The sequence below is a fragment of the Lissotriton vulgaris genome, chromosome 5, assembly GCF_964263255.1.
Source record: "Lissotriton vulgaris chromosome 5, aLisVul1.2, whole genome shotgun sequence".
Taxonomy (NCBI): domain Eukaryota; kingdom Metazoa; phylum Chordata; class Amphibia; order Caudata; family Salamandridae; genus Lissotriton; species Lissotriton vulgaris.
The window spans coordinates 1,566,852,623-1,566,870,597 of record NC_141693.1 but is presented as its reverse complement, the minus strand read 5'-3'; the positions used below and the strand labels follow the sequence as shown (position 1 = coordinate 1,566,870,597).

Here is a 17,975-nt window from a genome sequence, read left to right as displayed (position 1 = left end):
ACCATAAACTGAGGAGCTGCAAACAGTGCTGTGTCAGCTACATACAATACAATTTAACTCAAAGAAATATCAAAAGAAGAGCATCATCATATTAAAGTTTCTAGTCAACATAAGAGTTGCACCATAGCAGCTTATGGTGCTTTCTGCTCAGATTGTGCCTCCAATCCCACATTGACTTTTTTAATTCTTTGCAATTTTAAAAAACAATTCCTGCTCAAAGTTAGCTTTTCAAAACCATTGAACCTATTACATTTATTTCTCTAACCTGTGAATGTGGTCCATGTTCTCTTTTCCTCATTCCCATCATGATACTCCCTTTCCGGAAACCAAGTTCACTTCTTTATCCAGCCCACCCATCCAAGGTCACCAAATCTATGAAGCAATTCTGCTTTTTCTCACATTCTCTCCATGTACAAGATACCTTGTATCAATTGAATGGACAGCAGGAGAGGTGAATATTTATGGTTAGTGGGGGTGGGGTTTTGAAGATTAACCTCATTTGACTAAGAGCCGGGGTATCTGGGAGAAAAAGTATTTTAAGGGGGATGAAGTTCATATCTCCTTGGTGAAATTTCTAGAGCCATATTTCATCCTTTCTGTGGATGCAGACTCAGTCGGAACAGACGTCCTAGTCCTCGCCCTGCCTTTCAAAGGAACTTTAAATATGCATGGCTTATTTGGCTTTGCCCGGCAGGGCTTGCCCGGCGGGGTGAGAATGGCGTTTGTCAGGCGTTCGTCAGGCGATCGGAAGGGGTGAGGCAATAGTTTATGGTTCAATGGTTTTCATGAAGTCTTCTTGATAAGATGAAAGCAGGAAACGGAAGCTTGTCAATAAGCAAACTTAAGACAAGGTGTGAGTCCTAGAAAGAATGACTCGAAAACAACATACAGAAACACACATATAAAAAGGCCCTGATGAGGCTTGAACTCATGACCTCTGGTTTACAAGACCAGTGCTCTGCCACTGAGCTACAAGGCCGGCCTGCCTGCAGTTTGTAAATCGCAACATGTATTCTTACTGCGGTATGACGATATCTATGATTTTGAGACTCTGTATGGAAATGCAGTTGCATTTGAATGACTACATGCGTGCACAAATCGAAGAGCATGCTTAAGACACTTTTCTTGAAAGTAGGAAAAACTCCATTTTGATTTGAGAACATAAGAGTATTCACATTTATGACCATACTGAAAGCTCTAGAGAGTATGTCCGCAATCAGTGACAGATAGAGAACTCACTTATTAGAAGTGATCTGTCTCTGTGGGGCAGACAAATGTAAACACTCATACACTTGAGACGGCTGAAACTTTAGGAGTAAGAAATGCTTTCTTATCAGTCTATCTATCCAAACTGGTTGGAAGGCCAGGAGTGAGTAATAGGCAATCCTCTGGACACTTCATGAAAGATCTAATTTCAATTAAGCACAAAATACTTCCCTTTATTTGACATAAAATGCCATAATGGACTAGTCAGTTGGGCCCTTCTAGTGGATTATGGCAGTGTCTTGAAAGAGAGTGTAATTGTACTTCGAGACATGCTCACCTTCAAAAGAGTGTCTGATGGCTTTCCGACGAAGGTGGGATTCGAACCCACGCGTGCAGAGCACTATGGATTAGCAGTCCATCGCCTTAACCACTCGGCCACCTCGTCTGCCTTAGGGGCCTATATTTCATTTTTGGCGAAATTCTAACTATGTGCTAATTAAAAATAAGCATAAGTTTATCCTAGACTGTGTCAGAACGGCAAATGTATGGGGTGTTCAATAGACAGAGCACATGATATAGCAGAATTATCAAATCTATTCCATTTGGACTGTATTTTTAATAGTCATGATAACGTGCTAGCATGTGAGTCGATCTTGTTCAGTGAATAATGGAGCAGTGCAGTATCTACTTGGTTTGCACTAGATGGCTCAAATGGGGAGAAATGAAAACAGTGAGCTCCAGTGGCGCAATCGGTTAGCGCGCGGTACTTATACAGCAGTACTTGCACTGAGCCATGCCGAGGTTGTGAGTTCGAGCCTCACCAGGAGCAGCTGATTGGTTTTCATAAATCATTTCACTAAAAGTAAAGATTAGACTCAGAATAAAGACGGCTTTTGCTAAAGAGTCTTTACTTCTTTTCAGGATCTGCGTGTCCGACTCCTCCAGGTGCCAAATATCACATATCATATGCGATGCTCCTTATAAAGTTTCCATGATGTGCCATCTTGCATAGCATGCAAACACCACATCAGTGCATTTAAAAATTCTTTTGTAGAATAATAAATATGATGAATACATTGTTGTCACGGGATAACCATAAACTGAGGAGCTGCAAACAGTGCTGTGTCAGCTACATACAATACAATTTAACTCAAAGAAATATCAAAAGAAGAGTATCATCATATTAAAGTTTCTAGTCAACATAAGAGTTGCACCATAGCAGCTTATGGTGCTTTCTGCTCAGATTGTGCCTCCAATCCCACATTGACTTTTTTAATTCTTTGCAATTTTAAAAAACAATTCCTGCTCAAAGTTAGCTTTTCAAAACCTTTGAACCTATTACATTTATTTCTCTAACCTGTGAATGTGGTCCATGTTCTCTTTTCCTCATTCCCATCATGATACTCCCTTTCCGGAAACCAAGTTCACTTCTTTATCCAGCCCACCCATCCAAGGTCACCAAATCTATGAAGCAATTCTGCTTTTTCTCACATTCTCTCCATGTACAAGATACCTTGTATCAATTGAATGGACAGCAGGAGAGGTGAATATTTATGGTTAGTGGGGGTGGGGTTTTGAAGATTAACCTCATTTGACTAAGAGCCGGGGTATCTGGGAGAAAAAGTATTTTAAGGGGGATGAAGTTCATATCTCCTTGGTGAAATTTCTAGAGCCTTATTTCATCCTTTCTGAGGATGCAGACTCAGTCGGAACAGACGTCCTAGTCCTCGCCCTGCCTTTCAAAGGAACTTTAAATATGCATGGCTTATTTGGCTTTGCCCGGCAGGGCTTGCCCGGCGGGGTGAGAATGGCGTTTGTCAGGCGTTCGTCAGGCGATCGGAAGGGGTGAGGCAATAGTTTATGGTTCAATGGTTTTCATGAAGTCTTCTTGATAAGATGAAAGCAGGAAAGGGAAGCTTGTCAATAAGCAAACTTAAGACAAGGTGTGAGTCCTAGAAAGAATGACTCGAAAACAACATACAGAAACACACATATAAAAAGGCCCTGATGAGGCTTGAACTCATGACCCCTGGTTTACAAGACCAGTGCTCTGCCACTGAGCTACAAGGCCGGCCTGCCTGCAGTTTGTAAATCGCAACATGTATTCTTACTGCGGTATGACGATATCTATGATTTTGAGACTCTGTATGGAAATGCAGTTGCATTTGAATGACTACATGCGTGCACAAATCGAAGAGCATGCTTAAGACACTTTTCTTGAAAGTAGGAAAAACTCCATTTTGATTTGAGAACATAAGAGTATTCACATTTATGACCATACTGAAAGCTCTAGAGAGTATGTCCGCAATCAGTGACAGATAGAGAACTCACTTATTAGAAGTGATCTGTCTCTGTGGGGCAGACAAATGTAAACACTCATACACTTGAGACGGCTGAAACTTTAGGAGTAAGAAATGCTTTCTTATCAGTCTATCTATCCAAACTGGTTGGAAGGCCAGGAGTGAGGAATAGGCAATCCTCTGGACACTTCATGAAAGATCTAATTTCAATTAAGCACAAAATACTTCCCTTTATTTGACATAAAATGCCATAATGGACTAGTCAGTTGGGCCCTTCTAGTGGATTATGGAAGTGTCTTGAAAGAGAGTGTAATTGTACTTCGAGACATGCTCACCTTCAAAAGAGTGTCTGATGGCTTTCCGACGAAGGTGGGATTCGAACCCACGCGTGCAGAGCACAATGGATTAGCAGTCCATCGCCTTAACCACTCGGCCACCTCGTCTGCCTTAGGGGCCTATATTTCATTTTTGGGGAAATTCTAACTATGTGCTAATTAAAAATAAGCATAAGTTTATCCTAGACTGTGTCAGGACGGCAAATGTATGGGGTGTTCAATAGACAGAGCACATGATATAGCAGAATTATCAAATCTATTCCATTTGGACTGTATTTTTAATAGTCATGATAACGTGCTAGCATGTGAGTCGATCTTGTTCAGTGAATAATGGAGCAGTGCAGTATCTACTTGGTTTGCACTAGATGGCTCAAATGGGGAGAAATGAAAACAGTGAGCTCCAGTGGCGCAATCGGTTAGCGCGCGGTACTTATACAGCAGTACTTGCACTGAGCCATGCCGAGGTTGTGAGTTCGAGCCTCATCTGGAGCAGCTGATTGGTTTTCATAAATCATTTCACTAAAAGTAAAGATTAGACTCAGAATAAAGACGGCTTTTGCTAAAGAGTCTTTACTTCTTTTCAGGATCTGCGTGTCCGACTCCTCCAGGTGCCAAATATCACATATCATATGCGATGCTCCTTATAAAGTTTCCATGATGTGCCATCTTGCATAGCATGCAAACACCACATCAGTGCATTTAAAAATTCTTTTGTAGAATAATAAATATGATGAATACATTGTTGTCACGGGATAACCATAAACTGAGGAGCTGCAAACAGTGCTGTGTCAGCTACATACAATACAATTTAACTCAAAGAAATATCAAAAGAAGAGCATCATCATATTAAAGTTTCTAGTCAACATAAGAGTTGCACCATAGCAGCTTATGGTGCTTTCTGCTCAGATTGTGCCTCCAATCCCACATTGACTTTTTTAATTCTTTGCAATTTTAAAAAACAATTCCTGCTCAAAGTTAGCTTTTCAAAACCATTGAACCTATTACATTTATTTCTCTAACCTGTGAATGTGGTCCATGTTCTCTTTTCCTCATTCCCATCATGATACTCCCTTTCCGGAAACCAAGTTCACTTCTTTATCCAGCCCACCCATCCAAGGTCACCAAATCTATGAAGCAATTCTGCTTTTTCTCACATTCTCTCCATGTACAAGATACCTTGTATCAATTGAATGGACAGCAGGAGAGGTGAATATTTATGGTTAGTGGGGGTGGGGTTTTGAAGATTAACCTCATTTGACTAAGAGCCGGGGTATCTGGGAGAAAAAGTATTTTAAGGGGGATGAAGTTCATATCTCCTTGGTGAAATTTCTAGAGCCTTATTTCATCCTTTCTGTGGATGCAGACTCAGTCGGAACAGACGTCCTAGTCCTCGCTCTGCCTTTCAAAGGAACTTTAAATATGCATGGCTTATTTGGCTTTGCCCGGCAGGGCTTGCCCGGCGGGGTGAGAATGGCGTTTGTCAGGCGTTCGTCAGGCGATCGGAAGGGGTGAGGCAATAGTTTATGGTTCAATGGTTTTCATGAAGACTTCTTGATAAGATGAAAGCAGGAAAGGGAAGCTTGTCAATAAGCAAACTTAAAACAAGGTGTGAGTCCTAGAAAGAATGACTCGAAAACAACATACAGAAACACACATATAAAAAGGCCCTGATGAGGCTTGAACTCATGACCCCTGGTTTACAAGACCAGTGCTCTGCCACTGAGATACAAGGCCGGCCTGCCTGCAGTTTGTAAATCGCAACATGTATTCTTACTGCGGTATGACGATATCTATGATTTTGAGACTCTGTATGGAAATGCAGTTGCATTTGAATGACTACATGCGTGCACAAATCGAAGAGCATGCTTAAGACACTTTTCTTGAAAGTAGGAACAACTCCATTTTGATTTGAGAACATAAGAGTATTCACATTTATGACCATACTGAAAGCTCTAGAGAGTATGTCCGCAATCAGTGACAGATAGAGAACTCACTTATTAGAAGTGATCTGTCTCTGTGGGGCAGACAAATGTAAACACTCATACACTTGAGACGGTTGAAACTTTAGGAGTAAGAAATGCTTTCTTGTCAGTCTATCTATCCAAACTGGTTGGAAGGCCAGGAGTGAGGAATAGGCAAACCTCTGGACACTTCATGAAAGATCTAATTTCAATTAAGCACAAAATACTTCCCTTTATTTGACATAAAATGCCATAATGGACTAGTCAGTTGGGCCCTTCTAGTGGATTATGGCAGTGTCTTGAAAGAGAGTGTAATTGTACTTCGAGACATGCTCACCTTCAAAAGAGTGTCTGATGGCTTTCTGACGAAGGTGGGATTCGAACCCACGCATGCAGAGCACAATGGATTAGCAGTCCATCGCCTTAAACACTCCGCCACCTTGTCTGCCTTAGGGGCCTATATTTCATTTTTGGGGAAATTCTAACTATGTGCTAATTAAAAATAAGCATAAGTTTATCCTAGACTGTGTCAGGACGGCAAATGTATGGGGTGTTCAATAGACAGAGCACATGATATAGCAGAATTATCAAATCTATTCCATTTGGACTGTATTTTTAATAGTCATGATAACATGCTAGCATGTGAGTCGATCTTGTTCAGTGAATAATGGAGCAGTGCAGTATCTACTTGGTTTGCACTAGATGGCTCAAATGGGGAGAAATGAAAACAGTGAGCTCCAGTGGCGCAATCGGTTAGCGCGCGGTACTTATAGAGCAGTACTTGCACTGAGCCATGCCGAGGTTGTGAGTTCGAGCCTCACCTGGAGCAGCTGATTGGTTTTCATAAATCATTTCCCTAAAAGTAAAGATTAGACTCAGAATAAAGACGGCTTTTGCTAAAGAGTCTTTACTTCTTTTCAGGATCTGCGTGTCCGACTCCTCCAGGTGCCAAATATCACATATCATATGCGATGCTCCTTATAAAGTTTCCATGATGTGCCATCTTGCATAGCATGCAAACACCACATCAGTGCATTTAAAAATTCTTTTGTAGAATAATAAATATGATGAATACATTGTTGTCACGGGATAACCATAAACTGAGGAGCTGCAAACAGTACTGTGTCAGCTACATACAATAAAATTTAACTCAAAGAAATATCAAAAGAAGAGCATCATCATATTAAAGTTTCTAGTCAACATAAGAGTTGCACCATAGCAGCTTATGGTGCTTTCTGCTCAGATTGTGCCTCCAATCCCACATTGACTTTTTTAATTCTTTGCAATTTTAAAAAACAATTCCTGCTCAAAGTTAGCTTTTCAAAACCATTGAACCTATTACATTTATTTCTCTAACCTGTGAATGTGGTCCATGTTCTCTTTTCCTCATTCCCATCATGATACTCCCTTTCCGGAAACCAAGTTCACTTCTTTATCCAGCCCACCCATCCAAGGTCACCAAATCTATGAAGCAATTCTGCTTTTTCTCACATTCTCTCCATGTACAAGATACCTTGTATCAATTGAATGGACAGCAGGAGAGGTGAATATTTATGGTTAGTGGGGGTGGGGTTTTGAAGATTAACCTCATTTGACTAAGAGCCGGGGTATCTGGGAGAAAAAGTATTTTAAGGGGGATGAAGTTCATATCTCCTTGGTGAAATTTCTAGAGCCTTATTTCATCCTTTCTGTGGATGCAGACTCAGTCGGAACAGACGTCCTAGTCCTCGCCCTGCCTTTCAAAGGAACTTTAAATATGCATGGCTTATTTGGCTTTGCCCGGCAGGGCTTGCCCGGCAGGGCTTGCCCGGCGGGGTGAGAATGGCGTTTGTCAGGCGTTCGTCAGGCGATCGGAAGGGGTGAGGCAATAGTTTATGGTTCAATGGTTTTCATGAAGACTTCTTGATAAGATGAAAGCAGGAAAGGGAAGCTTGTCAATAAGCAAACTTAAAACAAGGTGTGAGTCCTAGAAAGAATGACTCGAAAACAACATACAGAAACACACATATAAAAAGGCCCTGATGAGGCTTGAACTCATGACCCCTGGTTTACAAGACCAGTGCTCTGCCACTGAGATACAAGGCCGGCCTGCCTGCAGTTTGTAAATCGCAACATGTATTCTTACTGCGGTATGACGATATCTATGATTTTGAGACTCTGTATGGAAATGCAGTTGCATTTGAATGACTACATGCGTGCACAAATCGAAGAGCATGCTTAAGACACTTTTCTTGAAAGTAGGAACAACTCCATTTTGATTTGAGAACATAAGAGTATTCACATTTATGACCATACTGAAAGCTCTAGAGAGTATGTCCGCAATCAGTGACAGATAGAGAACTCACTTATTAGAAGTGATCTGTCTCTGTGGGGCAGACAAATGTAAACACTCATACACTTGAGACGGTTGAAACTTTAGGAGTAAGAAATGCTTTCTTGTCAGTCTATCTATCCAAACTGGTTGGAAGGCCAGGAGTGAGGAATAGGCAAACCTCTGGACACTTCATGAAAGATCTAATTTCAATTAAGCACAAAATACTTCCCTTTATTTGACATAAAATGCCATAATGGACTAGTCAGTTGGGCCCTTCTAGTGGATTATGGCAGTGTCTTGAAAGAGAGTGTAATTGTACTTCGAGACATGCTCACCTTCAAAAGAGTGTCTGATGGCTTTCTGACGAAGGTGGGATTCGAACCCACGCGTGCAGAGCACAATGGATTAGCAGTCCATCGCCTTAAACACTCCGCCACCTTGTCTGCCTTAGGGGCCTATATTTCATTTTTGGGGAAATTCTAACTATGTGCTAATTAAAAATAAGCATAAGTTTATCCTAGACTGTGTCAGGACGGCAAATGTATGGGGTGTTCAATAGACAGAGCACATGATATAGCAGAATTATCAAATCTATTCCATTTGGACTGTATTTTTAATAGTCATGATAACATGCTAGCATGTGAGTCGATCTTGTTCAGTGAATAATGGAGCAGTGCAGTATCTACTTGGTTTGCACTAGATGGCTCAAATGGGGAGAAATGAAAACAGTGAGCTCCAGTGGCGCAATCGGTTAGCGCGCGGTACTTATAGAGCAGTACTTGCACTGAGCCATGCCGAGGTTGTGAGTTCGAGCCTCACCTGGAGCAGCTGATTGGTTTTCATAAATCATTTCCCTAAAAGTAAAGATTAGACTCAGAATAAAGACGGCTTTTGCTAAAGAGTCTTTACTTCTTTTCAGGATCTGCGTGTCCGACTCCTCCAGGTGCCAAATATCACATATCATATGCGATGCTCCTTATAAAGTTTCCATGATGTGCCATCTTGCATAGCATGCAAACACCACATCAGTGCATTTAAAAATTCTTTTGTAGAATAATAAATATGATGAATACATTGTTGTCACGGGATAACCATAAACTGAGGAGCTGCAAACAGTACTGTGTCAGCTACATACAATAAAATTTAACTCAAAGAAATATCAAAAGAAGAGCATCATCATATTAAAGTTTCTAGTCAACATAAGAGTTGCACCATAGCAGCTTATGGTGCTTTCTGCTCAGATTGTGCCTCCAATCCCACATTGACTTTTTTAATTCTTTGCAATTTTAAAAAACAATTCCTGCTCAAAGTTAGCTTTTCAAAACCATTGAACCTATTACATTTATTTCTCTAACCTGTGAATGTGGTCCATGTTCTCTTTTCCTCATTCCCATCATGATACTCCCTTTCCGGAAACCAAGTTCACTTCTTTATCCAGCCCACCCATCCAAGGTCACCAAATCTATGAAGCAATTCTGCTTTTTCTCACATTCTCTCCATGTACAAGATACCTTGTATCAATTGAATGGACAGCAGGAGAGGTGAATATTTATGGTTAGTGGGGGTGGGGTTTTGAAGATTAACCTCATTTGACTAAGAGCCGGGGTATCTGGGAGAAAAAGTATTTTAAGGGGGATGAAGTTCATATCTCCTTGGTGAAATTTCTAGAGCCTTATTTCATCCTTTCTGTGGATGCAGACTCAGTCGGAACAGACGTCCTAGTCCTCGCCCTGCCTTTCAAAGGAACTTTAAATATGCATGGCTTATTTGGCTTTGCCCGGCAGGGCTTGCCCGGCGGGGTGAGAATGGCGTTTGTCAGGCGTTCGTCAGGCGATCGGAAGGGGTGAGGCAATAGTTTATGGTTCAATGGTTTTCATGAAGTCTTCTTGATAAGATGAAAGCAGGAAAGGGAAGCTTGTCAATAAGCAAACTTAAGACAAGGTGTGAGTCCTAGAAAGAATGACTCGAAAACAACATACAGAAACACACATATAAAAAGGCCCTGATGAGGCTTGAACTCATGACCCCTGGTTTACAAGACCAGTGCTCTGCCACTGAGCTACAAGGCCGGCCTGCCTGCAGTTTGTAAATCGCAACATGTATTCTTACTGCGGTATGACGATATCTATGATTTTGAGACTCTGTATGGAAATGCAGTTGCATTTGAATGACTACATGCGTGCACAAATCGAAGAGCATGCTTAAGACACTTTTCTTGAAAGTAGGAAAAACTCCATTTTGATTTGAGAACATAAGAGTATTCACATTTATGACCATACTGAAAGCTCTAGAGAGTATGTCCGCAATCAGTGACAGATAGAGAACTCACTTATTAGAGGTGATCTGTCTCTGTGGGGCAGACAAATGTAAACACTCATACACTTGAGACGGCTGAAACTTTAGGAGTAAGAAATGCTTTCTTATCAGTCTATCTATCCAAACTGGTTGGAAGGCCAGGAGTGAGGAATAGGCAATCCTCTGGACACTTCATGAAAGATCTAATTTCAATTAAGCACAAAATACTTCCCTTTATTTGACATAAAATGCCATAATGGACTAGTCAGTTGGGCCCTTCTAGTGGATTATGGCAGTGTCTTGAAAGAGAGTGTAATTGTACTTCGAGACATGCTCACCTTCAAAAGAGTGTCTGATGGCTTTCCGACGAAGGTGGGATTCGAACCCACGCGTGCAGAGCACAATGGATTAGCAGTCCATCGCCTTAACCACTCGGCCACCTCGTCTGCCTTAGGGGCCTATATTTCATTTTTGGGGAAATTCTAACTATGTGCTAATTAAAAATAAGCATAAGTTTATCCTAGACTGTGTCAGGACGGCAAATGTATGGGGTGTTCAATAGACAGAGCACATGATATAGCAGAATTATCAAATCTATTCCATTTGGACTGTATTTTTAATAGTCATGATAACGTGCTAGCATGTGAGTCGATCTTGTTCAGTGAATAATGGAGCAGTGCAGTATCTACTTGGTTTGCACTAGATGGCTCAAATGGGGAGAAATGAAAACAGTGAGCTCCAGTGGCGCAATCGGTTAGCGCGCGGTACTTATACAGCAGTACTTGCACTGAGCCATGCTGAGGTTGTGAGTTCGAGCCTCACCTGGAGCAGCTGATTGGTTTTCATAAATCATTTCACTAAAAGTAAAGATTAGATTCAGAATAAAGACGGCTTTTGCTAAAGAGTCTTTACTTCTTTTCAGGATCTGCGTGTCCGACTCCTCCAGGTGCCAAATATCACATATCATATGCGATGCTCCTTATAAAGTTTCCATGATGTGCCATCTTGCATAGCATGCAAACACCACATCAGTGCATTTAAAAATTCTTTTGTAGAATAATAAATATGATGAATACATTGTTGTCACGGGATAACCATAAACTGAGGAGCTGCAAACAGTGCTGTGTCAGCTACATACAATACAATTTAACTCAAAGAAATATCAAAAGAAGAGCATCATCATATTAAAGTTTCTAGTCAACATAAGAGTTGCACCATAGCAGCTTATGGTGCTTTCTGCTCAGATTGTGCCTCCAATCCCACATTGACTTTTTTAATTCTTTGCAATTTTAAAAAACAATTCCTGCTCAAAGTTAGCTTTTCAAAACCATTGAACCTATTACATTTATTTCTCTAACCTGTGAATGTGGTCCATGTTCTCTTTTCCTCATTCCCATCATGATACTCCCTTTCCGGAAACCAAGTTCACTTCTTTATCCAGCCCACCCATCCAAGGTCACCAAATCTATGAAGCAATTCTGCTTTTTCTCACATTCTCTCCATGTACAAGATACCTTGTATCAATTGAATGGACAGCAGGAGAGGTGAATATTTATGGTTAGTGGGGGTGGGGTTTTGAAGATTAACCTCATTTGACTAAGAGCCGGGGTATCTGGGAGAAAAAGTATTTTAAGGGGGATGAAGTTCATATCTCCTTGGTGAAATTTCTAGAGCCTTATTTCATCCTTTCTGTGGATGCAGACTCAGTCGGAACAGACGTCCTAGTCCTCGCTCTGCCTTTCAAAGGAACTTTAAATATGCATGGCTTATTTGGCTTTGCCCGGCAGGGCTTGCCCGGCGGGGTGAGAATGGCGTTTGTCAGGCGTTCGTCAGGCGATCGGAAGGGGTGAGGCAATAGTTTATGGTTCAATGGTTTTCATGAAGACTTCTTGATAAGATGAAAGCAGGAAAGGGAAGCTTGTCAATAAGCAAACTTAAAACAAGGTGTGAGTCCTAGAAAGAATGACTCGAAAACAACATACAGAAACACACATATAAAAAGGCCCTGATGAGGCTTGAACTCATGACCCCTGGTTTACAAGACCAGTGCTCTGCCACTGAGCTACAAGGCCGGTCTGCCTGCAGTTTGTAAATCGCAACATGTATTCTTACTGCGGTATGACGATATCTATGATTTTGAGACTCTGTATGGAAATGCAGTTGCATTTGAATGACTACATGCGTGCACAAATCGAAGAGCATGCTTAAGACACTTTTCTTGAAAGTAGGAAAAACTCCATTTTGATTTGAGAACATAAGAGTATTCACATTTATGACCATACTGAAAGCTCTAGAGAGTATGTCCGCAATCAGTGACAGATAGAGAACTCACTTATTAGAAGTGATCTGTCTCTGTGGGGCAGACAAATGTAAACACTCATACACTTGAGACGGCTGAAACTTTAGGAGTAAGAAATGCTTTCTTATCAGTCTATCTATCCAAACTGGTTGGAAGGCCAGGAGTGAGTAATAGGCAATCCTCTGGACACTTCATGAAAGATCTAATTTCAATTAAGCACAAAATACTTCCCTTTATTTGACATAAAATGCCATAATGGACTAGTCAGTTGGGCCCTTCTAGTGGATTATGGCAGTGTCTTGAAAGAGAGTGTAATTGTACTTCGAGACATGCTCACCTTCAAAAGAGTGTCTGATGGCTTTCCGACGAAGGTGGGATTCGAACCCACGCGTGCAGAGCACAATGGATTAGCAGTCCATCGCCTTAACCACTCGGCCACCTCGTCTGCCTTAGGGGCCTATATTTCATTTTTGGGGAAATTCTAACTATGTGCTAATTAAAAATAAGCATAAGTTTATCCTAGACTGTGTCAGAACGGCAAATGTATGGGGTGTTCAATAGACAGAGCACATGATATAGCAGAATTATCAAATCTATTCCATTTGGACTGTATTTTTAATAGTCATGATAACGTGCTAGCATGTGAGTCGATCTTGTTCAGTGAATAATGGAGCAGTGCAGTATCTACTTGGTTTGCACTAGATGGCTCAAATGGGGAGAAATGAAAACAGTGAGCTCCAGTGGCGCAATCGGTTAGCGCGCGGTACTTATACAGCAGTACTTGCACTGAGCCATGCCGAGGTTGTGAGTTCGAGCCTCACCTGGAGCAGCTGATTGGTTTTCATAAATCATTTCACTAAAAGTAAAGATTAGACTCAGAATAAAGACGGCTTTTGCTAAAGAGTCTTTACTTCTTTTCAGGATCTGCGTGTCCGACTCCTCCAGGTGCCAAATATCACATATCATATGCGATGCTCCTTATAAAGTTTCCATGATGTGCCATCTTGCATAGCATGCAAACACCACATCAGTGCATTTAAAAATTCTTTTGTAGAATAATAAATATGATGAATACATTGTTGTCACGGGATAACCATAAACTGAGGAGCTGCAAACAGTGCTGTGTCAGCTACATACAATACAATTTAACTCAAAGAAATATCAAAAGAAGAGCATCATCATATTAAAGTTTCTAGTCAACATAAGAGTTGCACCATAGCAGCTTATGGTGCTTTCTGCTCAGATTGTGCCTCCAATCCCACATTGACTTTTTTAATTCTTTGCAATTTTAAAAAACAATTCCTGCTCAAAGTTAGCTTTTCAAAACCATTGAACCTATTACATTTATTTCTCTAACCTGTGAATGTGGTCCATGTTCTCTTTTCCTCATTCCCATCATGATACTCCCTTTCCGGAAACCAAGTTCACTTCTTTATCCAGCCCACCCATCCAAGGTCACCAAATCTATGAAGCAATTCTGCTTTTTCTCACATTCTCTCCATGTACAAGATACCTTGTATCAATTGAATGGACAGCAGGAGAGGTGAATATTTATGGTTAGTGGGGGTGGGGTTTTGAAGATTAACCTCATTTGACTAAGAGCCGGGGTATCTGGGAGAAAAAGTATTTTAAGGGGGATGAAGTTCATATCTCCTTGGTGAAATTTCTAGAGCCTTATTTCATCCTTTCTGTGGATGCAGACTCAGTCGGAACAGACGTCCTAGTCCTCGCTCTGCCTTTCAAAGGAACTTTAAATATGCATGGCTTATTTGGCTTTGCCCGGCAGGGCTTGCCCGGCGGTGAGAATGGCGTTTGTCAGGCGTTCGTCAGGCGATCGGAAGGGGTGAGGCAATAGTTTATGGTTCAATGGTTTTCATGAAGACTTCTTGATAAGATGAAAGCAGGAAAGGGAAGCTTGTCAATAAGCAAACTTAAAACAAGGTGTGAGTCCTAGAAAGAATGACTCGAAAACAACATACAGAAACACACATATAAAAAGGCCCTGATGAGGCTTGAACTCATGACCCCTGGTTTACAAGACCAGTGCTCTGCCACTGAGCTACAAGGCCGGTCTGCCTGCAGTTTGTAAATCGCAACATGTATTCTTACTGCGGTATGACGATATCTATGATTTTGAGACTCTGTATGGAAATGCAGTTGCATTTGAATGACTACATGCGTGCACAAATCGAAGAGCATGCTTAAGACACTTTTCTTGAAAGTAGGAAAAACTCCATTTTGATTTGAGAACATAAGAGTATTCACATTTATGACCATACTGAAAGCTCTAGAGAGTATGTCCGCAATCAGTGACAGATAGAGAACTCACTTATTAGAAGTGATCTGTCTCTGTGGGGCAGACAAATGTAAACACTCATACACTTGAGACGGCTGAAACTTTAGGAGTAAGAAATGCTTTCTTATCAGTCTATCTATCCAAACTGGTTGGAAGGCCAGGAGTGAGTAATAGGCAATCCTCTGGACACTTCATGAAAGATCTAATTTCAATTAAGCACAAAATACTTCCCTTTATTTGACATAAAATGCCATAATGGACTAGTCAGTTGGGCCCTTCTAGTGGATTATGGCAGTGTCTTGAAAGAGAGTGTAATTGTACTTCGAGACATGCTCACCTTCAAAAGAGTGTCTGATGGCTTTCCGACGAAGGTGGGATTCGAACCCACGCGTGCAGAGCACAATGGATTAGCAGTCCATCGCCTTAACCACTCGGCCACCTCGTCTGCCTTAGGGGCCTATATTTCATTTTTGGGGAAATTCTAACTATGTGCTAATTAAAAATAAGCATAAGTTTATCCTAGACTGTGTCAGAACGGCAAATGTATGGGGTGTTCAATAGACAGAGCACATGATATAGCAGAATTATCAAATCTATTCCATTTGGACTGTATTTTTAATAGTCATGATAACGTGCTAGCATGTGAGTCGATCTTGTTCAGTGAATAATGGAGCAGTGCAGTATCTACTTGGTTTGCACTAGATGGCTCAAATGGGGAGAAATGAAAACAGTGAGCTCCAGTGGCGCAATCGGTTAGCGCGCGGTACTTATACAGCAGTACTTGCACTGAGCCATGCCGAGGTTGTGAGTTCGAGCCTCACCTGGAGCAGCTGATTGGTTTTCATAAATCATTTCACTAAAAGTAAAGATTAGACTCAGAATAAAGACGGCTTTTGCTAAAGAGTCTTTACTTCTTTTCAGGATCTGCGTGTCCGACTCCTCCAGGTGCCAAATATCACATATCATATGCGATGCTCCTTATAAAGTTTCCATGATGTGCCATCTTGCATAGCATGCAAACACCACATCAGTGCATTTAAAAATTCTTTTGTAGAATAATAAATATGATGAATACATTGTTGTCACGGGATAACCATAAACTGAGGAGCTGCAAACAGTGCTGTGTCAGCTACATACAATACAATTTAACTCAAAGAAATATCAAAAGAAGAGTATCATCATATTAAAGTTTCTAGTCAACATAAGAGTTGCACCATAGCAGCTTATGGTGCTTTCTGCTCAGATTGTGCCTCCAATCCCACATTGACTTTTTTAATTCTTTGCAATTTTAAAAAACAGTTCCTGCTCAAAGTTAGCTTTTCAAAACCATTGAACCTATTACATTTATTTCTCTAACCTGTGAATGGGGTCCATGTTCTCTTTTCCTCATTCCCATCATGATACTCCCTTTCCGGAAACCAAGTTCACTTCTTTATCCAGCCCACCCATCCAAGGTCACCAAATCTATGAAGCAATTCTGCTTTTTCTCACATTCTCTCCATGTACAAGATACCTTGTTTCAATTGAATGGACAGCAGGAGAGGTGAATATTTATGGTTAGTGGGGGTGGGGTTTTGAAGATTAACCTCATTTGACTAAGAGCCGGGGTATCTGGGAGAAAAAGTATTTTAAGGGGGATGAAGTTCATATCTCCTTGGTGAAATTTCTAGAGCCTTATTTCATCCTTTCTGTGGATGCAGACTCAGTCGGAACAGACGTCCTAGTCCTCGCCCTGCCTTTCAAAGGAACTTTAAATATGCATGGCTTATTTGGCTTTGCCCGGCAGGGCTTGCCCGGCGGGGTGAGAATGGCGTTTGTCAGGCGTTCGTCAGGCGATCGGAAGGGGTGAGGCAATAGTTTATGGTTCAATGGTTTTCATGAAGTCTTCTTGATAAGATGAAAGCAGGAAAGGGAAGCTTGTCAATAAGCAAACTTAAGACAAGGTGTGAGTCCTAGAAAGAATGACTCGAAAACAACATACAGAAACACACATATAAAAAGGCCCTGATGAGGCTTGAACTCATGACCCCTGGTTTACAAGACCAGTGCTCTGCCACTGAGCTACAAGGCCGGCCTGCCTGCAGTTTGTAAATCGCAACATGTATTCTTACTGCGGTATGACGATATCTATGATTTTGAGACTCTGTATGGAAATGCAGTTGCATTTGAATGACTACATGCGTGCACAAATCGAAGAGCATGCTTAAGACACTTTTCTTGAAAGTAGGAAAAACTCCATTTTGATTTGAGAACATAAGAGTATTCACATTTATGACCATACTGAAAGCTCTAGAGAGTATGTCCGCAATCAGTGACAGATAGAGAACTCACTTATTAGAAGTGATCTGTCTCTGTGGGGCAGACAAATGTAAACACTCATACACTTGAGACGGCTGAAACTTTAGGAGTAAGAAATGCTTTCTTATCAGTCTATCTATCCAAACTGGTTGGAAGGCCAGGAGTGAGGAATAGGCAATCCTCTGGACACTTCATGAAAGATCTAATTTCAATTAAGCACAAAATACTTCCCTTTATTTGACATAAAATGCCATAATGGACTAGTCAGTTGGGCCCTTCTAGTGGATTATGGCAGTGTCTTGAAAGAGAGTGTAATTGTACTTCGAGACATGCTCACCTTCAAAAGAGTGTCTGATGGCTTTCCGACGAAGGTGGGATTCGAACCCACGCGTGCAGAGCACAATGGATTAGCAGTCCATCGCCTTAACCACTCGGCCACCTCGTCTGCCTTAGGGGCCTATATTTCATTTTTGGGGAAATTCTAACTATGTGCTAATTAAAAATAAGCATAAGTTTATCCTAGACTGTGTCAGGACGGCAAATGTATGGGGTGTTCAATAGACAGAGCACATGATATAGCAGAATTATCAAATCTATTCCATTTGGACTGTATTTTTAATAGTCATGATAACGTGCTAGCATGTGAGTCGATCTTGTTCAGTGAATAATGG

At 41.1% G+C, this 17,975-nt stretch overlaps 23 non-coding genes across 23 annotated transcripts; 7 read left to right on the top strand and 16 right to left on the bottom strand.

Annotated features, from left to right (window-relative positions):
* Positions 1-907: 907 nt before the first annotated feature.
* TRNAT-UGU (transfer RNA threonine (anticodon UGU)) lies at positions 908-979 on the bottom strand. Its single transcript has one exon. It is a non-coding gene; the product is annotated as a tRNA-Thr (tRNA).
* Positions 980-1,569: 590 nt separating this feature from the next.
* Positions 1,570-1,651, bottom strand: TRNAS-GCU (transfer RNA serine (anticodon GCU)). Its single transcript has one exon. It is a non-coding gene; the product is annotated as a tRNA-Ser (tRNA).
* A 289-nt stretch (positions 1,652-1,940) lies between these two features.
* On the top strand, positions 1,941-2,035 carry TRNAI-UAU (transfer RNA isoleucine (anticodon UAU)). Its single transcript has 2 exons — positions 1,941-1,978; positions 2,000-2,035. It is a non-coding gene; the product is annotated as a tRNA-Ile (tRNA).
* Positions 2,036-3,205: 1,170 nt separating this feature from the next.
* TRNAT-UGU (transfer RNA threonine (anticodon UGU)) lies at positions 3,206-3,277 on the bottom strand. Its single transcript has one exon. It is a non-coding gene; the product is annotated as a tRNA-Thr (tRNA).
* A 590-nt stretch (positions 3,278-3,867) lies between these two features.
* On the bottom strand, positions 3,868-3,949 carry TRNAS-GCU (transfer RNA serine (anticodon GCU)). Its single transcript has one exon. It is a non-coding gene; the product is annotated as a tRNA-Ser (tRNA).
* A 289-nt stretch (positions 3,950-4,238) lies between these two features.
* TRNAI-UAU (transfer RNA isoleucine (anticodon UAU)) lies at positions 4,239-4,333 on the top strand. Its single transcript has 2 exons — positions 4,239-4,276; positions 4,298-4,333. It is a non-coding gene; the product is annotated as a tRNA-Ile (tRNA).
* Positions 4,334-5,503: 1,170 nt separating this feature from the next.
* On the bottom strand, positions 5,504-5,575 carry TRNAT-UGU (transfer RNA threonine (anticodon UGU)). The gene has a single exon. It is a non-coding gene; the product is annotated as a tRNA-Thr (tRNA).
* A 590-nt stretch (positions 5,576-6,165) lies between these two features.
* TRNAS-GCU (transfer RNA serine (anticodon GCU)) lies at positions 6,166-6,247 on the bottom strand. Its single transcript has one exon. It is a non-coding gene; the product is annotated as a tRNA-Ser (tRNA).
* A 289-nt stretch (positions 6,248-6,536) lies between these two features.
* On the top strand, positions 6,537-6,631 carry TRNAI-UAU (transfer RNA isoleucine (anticodon UAU)). The gene is made up of 2 exons: positions 6,537-6,574; positions 6,596-6,631. It is a non-coding gene; the product is annotated as a tRNA-Ile (tRNA).
* A 1,184-nt stretch (positions 6,632-7,815) lies between these two features.
* TRNAT-UGU (transfer RNA threonine (anticodon UGU)) lies at positions 7,816-7,887 on the bottom strand. Its single transcript has one exon. It is a non-coding gene; the product is annotated as a tRNA-Thr (tRNA).
* Positions 7,888-8,477: 590 nt separating this feature from the next.
* Positions 8,478-8,559, bottom strand: TRNAS-GCU (transfer RNA serine (anticodon GCU)). The gene has a single exon. It is a non-coding gene; the product is annotated as a tRNA-Ser (tRNA).
* A 289-nt stretch (positions 8,560-8,848) lies between these two features.
* TRNAI-UAU (transfer RNA isoleucine (anticodon UAU)) lies at positions 8,849-8,943 on the top strand. Its single transcript has 2 exons — positions 8,849-8,886; positions 8,908-8,943. It is a non-coding gene; the product is annotated as a tRNA-Ile (tRNA).
* Positions 8,944-10,113: 1,170 nt separating this feature from the next.
* Positions 10,114-10,185, bottom strand: TRNAT-UGU (transfer RNA threonine (anticodon UGU)). The gene has a single exon. It is a non-coding gene; the product is annotated as a tRNA-Thr (tRNA).
* A 590-nt stretch (positions 10,186-10,775) lies between these two features.
* On the bottom strand, positions 10,776-10,857 carry TRNAS-GCU (transfer RNA serine (anticodon GCU)). The gene has a single exon. It is a non-coding gene; the product is annotated as a tRNA-Ser (tRNA).
* Positions 10,858-11,146: 289 nt separating this feature from the next.
* Positions 11,147-11,241, top strand: TRNAI-UAU (transfer RNA isoleucine (anticodon UAU)). Its single transcript has 2 exons — positions 11,147-11,184; positions 11,206-11,241. It is a non-coding gene; the product is annotated as a tRNA-Ile (tRNA).
* A 1,170-nt stretch (positions 11,242-12,411) lies between these two features.
* On the bottom strand, positions 12,412-12,483 carry TRNAT-UGU (transfer RNA threonine (anticodon UGU)). Its single transcript has one exon. It is a non-coding gene; the product is annotated as a tRNA-Thr (tRNA).
* A 590-nt stretch (positions 12,484-13,073) lies between these two features.
* TRNAS-GCU (transfer RNA serine (anticodon GCU)) lies at positions 13,074-13,155 on the bottom strand. The gene has a single exon. It is a non-coding gene; the product is annotated as a tRNA-Ser (tRNA).
* A 289-nt stretch (positions 13,156-13,444) lies between these two features.
* On the top strand, positions 13,445-13,539 carry TRNAI-UAU (transfer RNA isoleucine (anticodon UAU)). Its single transcript has 2 exons — positions 13,445-13,482; positions 13,504-13,539. It is a non-coding gene; the product is annotated as a tRNA-Ile (tRNA).
* Positions 13,540-14,707: 1,168 nt separating this feature from the next.
* On the bottom strand, positions 14,708-14,779 carry TRNAT-UGU (transfer RNA threonine (anticodon UGU)). The gene has a single exon. It is a non-coding gene; the product is annotated as a tRNA-Thr (tRNA).
* Positions 14,780-15,369: 590 nt separating this feature from the next.
* Positions 15,370-15,451, bottom strand: TRNAS-GCU (transfer RNA serine (anticodon GCU)). Its single transcript has one exon. It is a non-coding gene; the product is annotated as a tRNA-Ser (tRNA).
* A 289-nt stretch (positions 15,452-15,740) lies between these two features.
* Positions 15,741-15,835, top strand: TRNAI-UAU (transfer RNA isoleucine (anticodon UAU)). The gene is made up of 2 exons: positions 15,741-15,778; positions 15,800-15,835. It is a non-coding gene; the product is annotated as a tRNA-Ile (tRNA).
* Positions 15,836-17,005: 1,170 nt separating this feature from the next.
* TRNAT-UGU (transfer RNA threonine (anticodon UGU)) lies at positions 17,006-17,077 on the bottom strand. Its single transcript has one exon. It is a non-coding gene; the product is annotated as a tRNA-Thr (tRNA).
* A 590-nt stretch (positions 17,078-17,667) lies between these two features.
* Positions 17,668-17,749, bottom strand: TRNAS-GCU (transfer RNA serine (anticodon GCU)). The gene has a single exon. It is a non-coding gene; the product is annotated as a tRNA-Ser (tRNA).
* Positions 17,750-17,975: the final 226 nt, after the last annotated feature.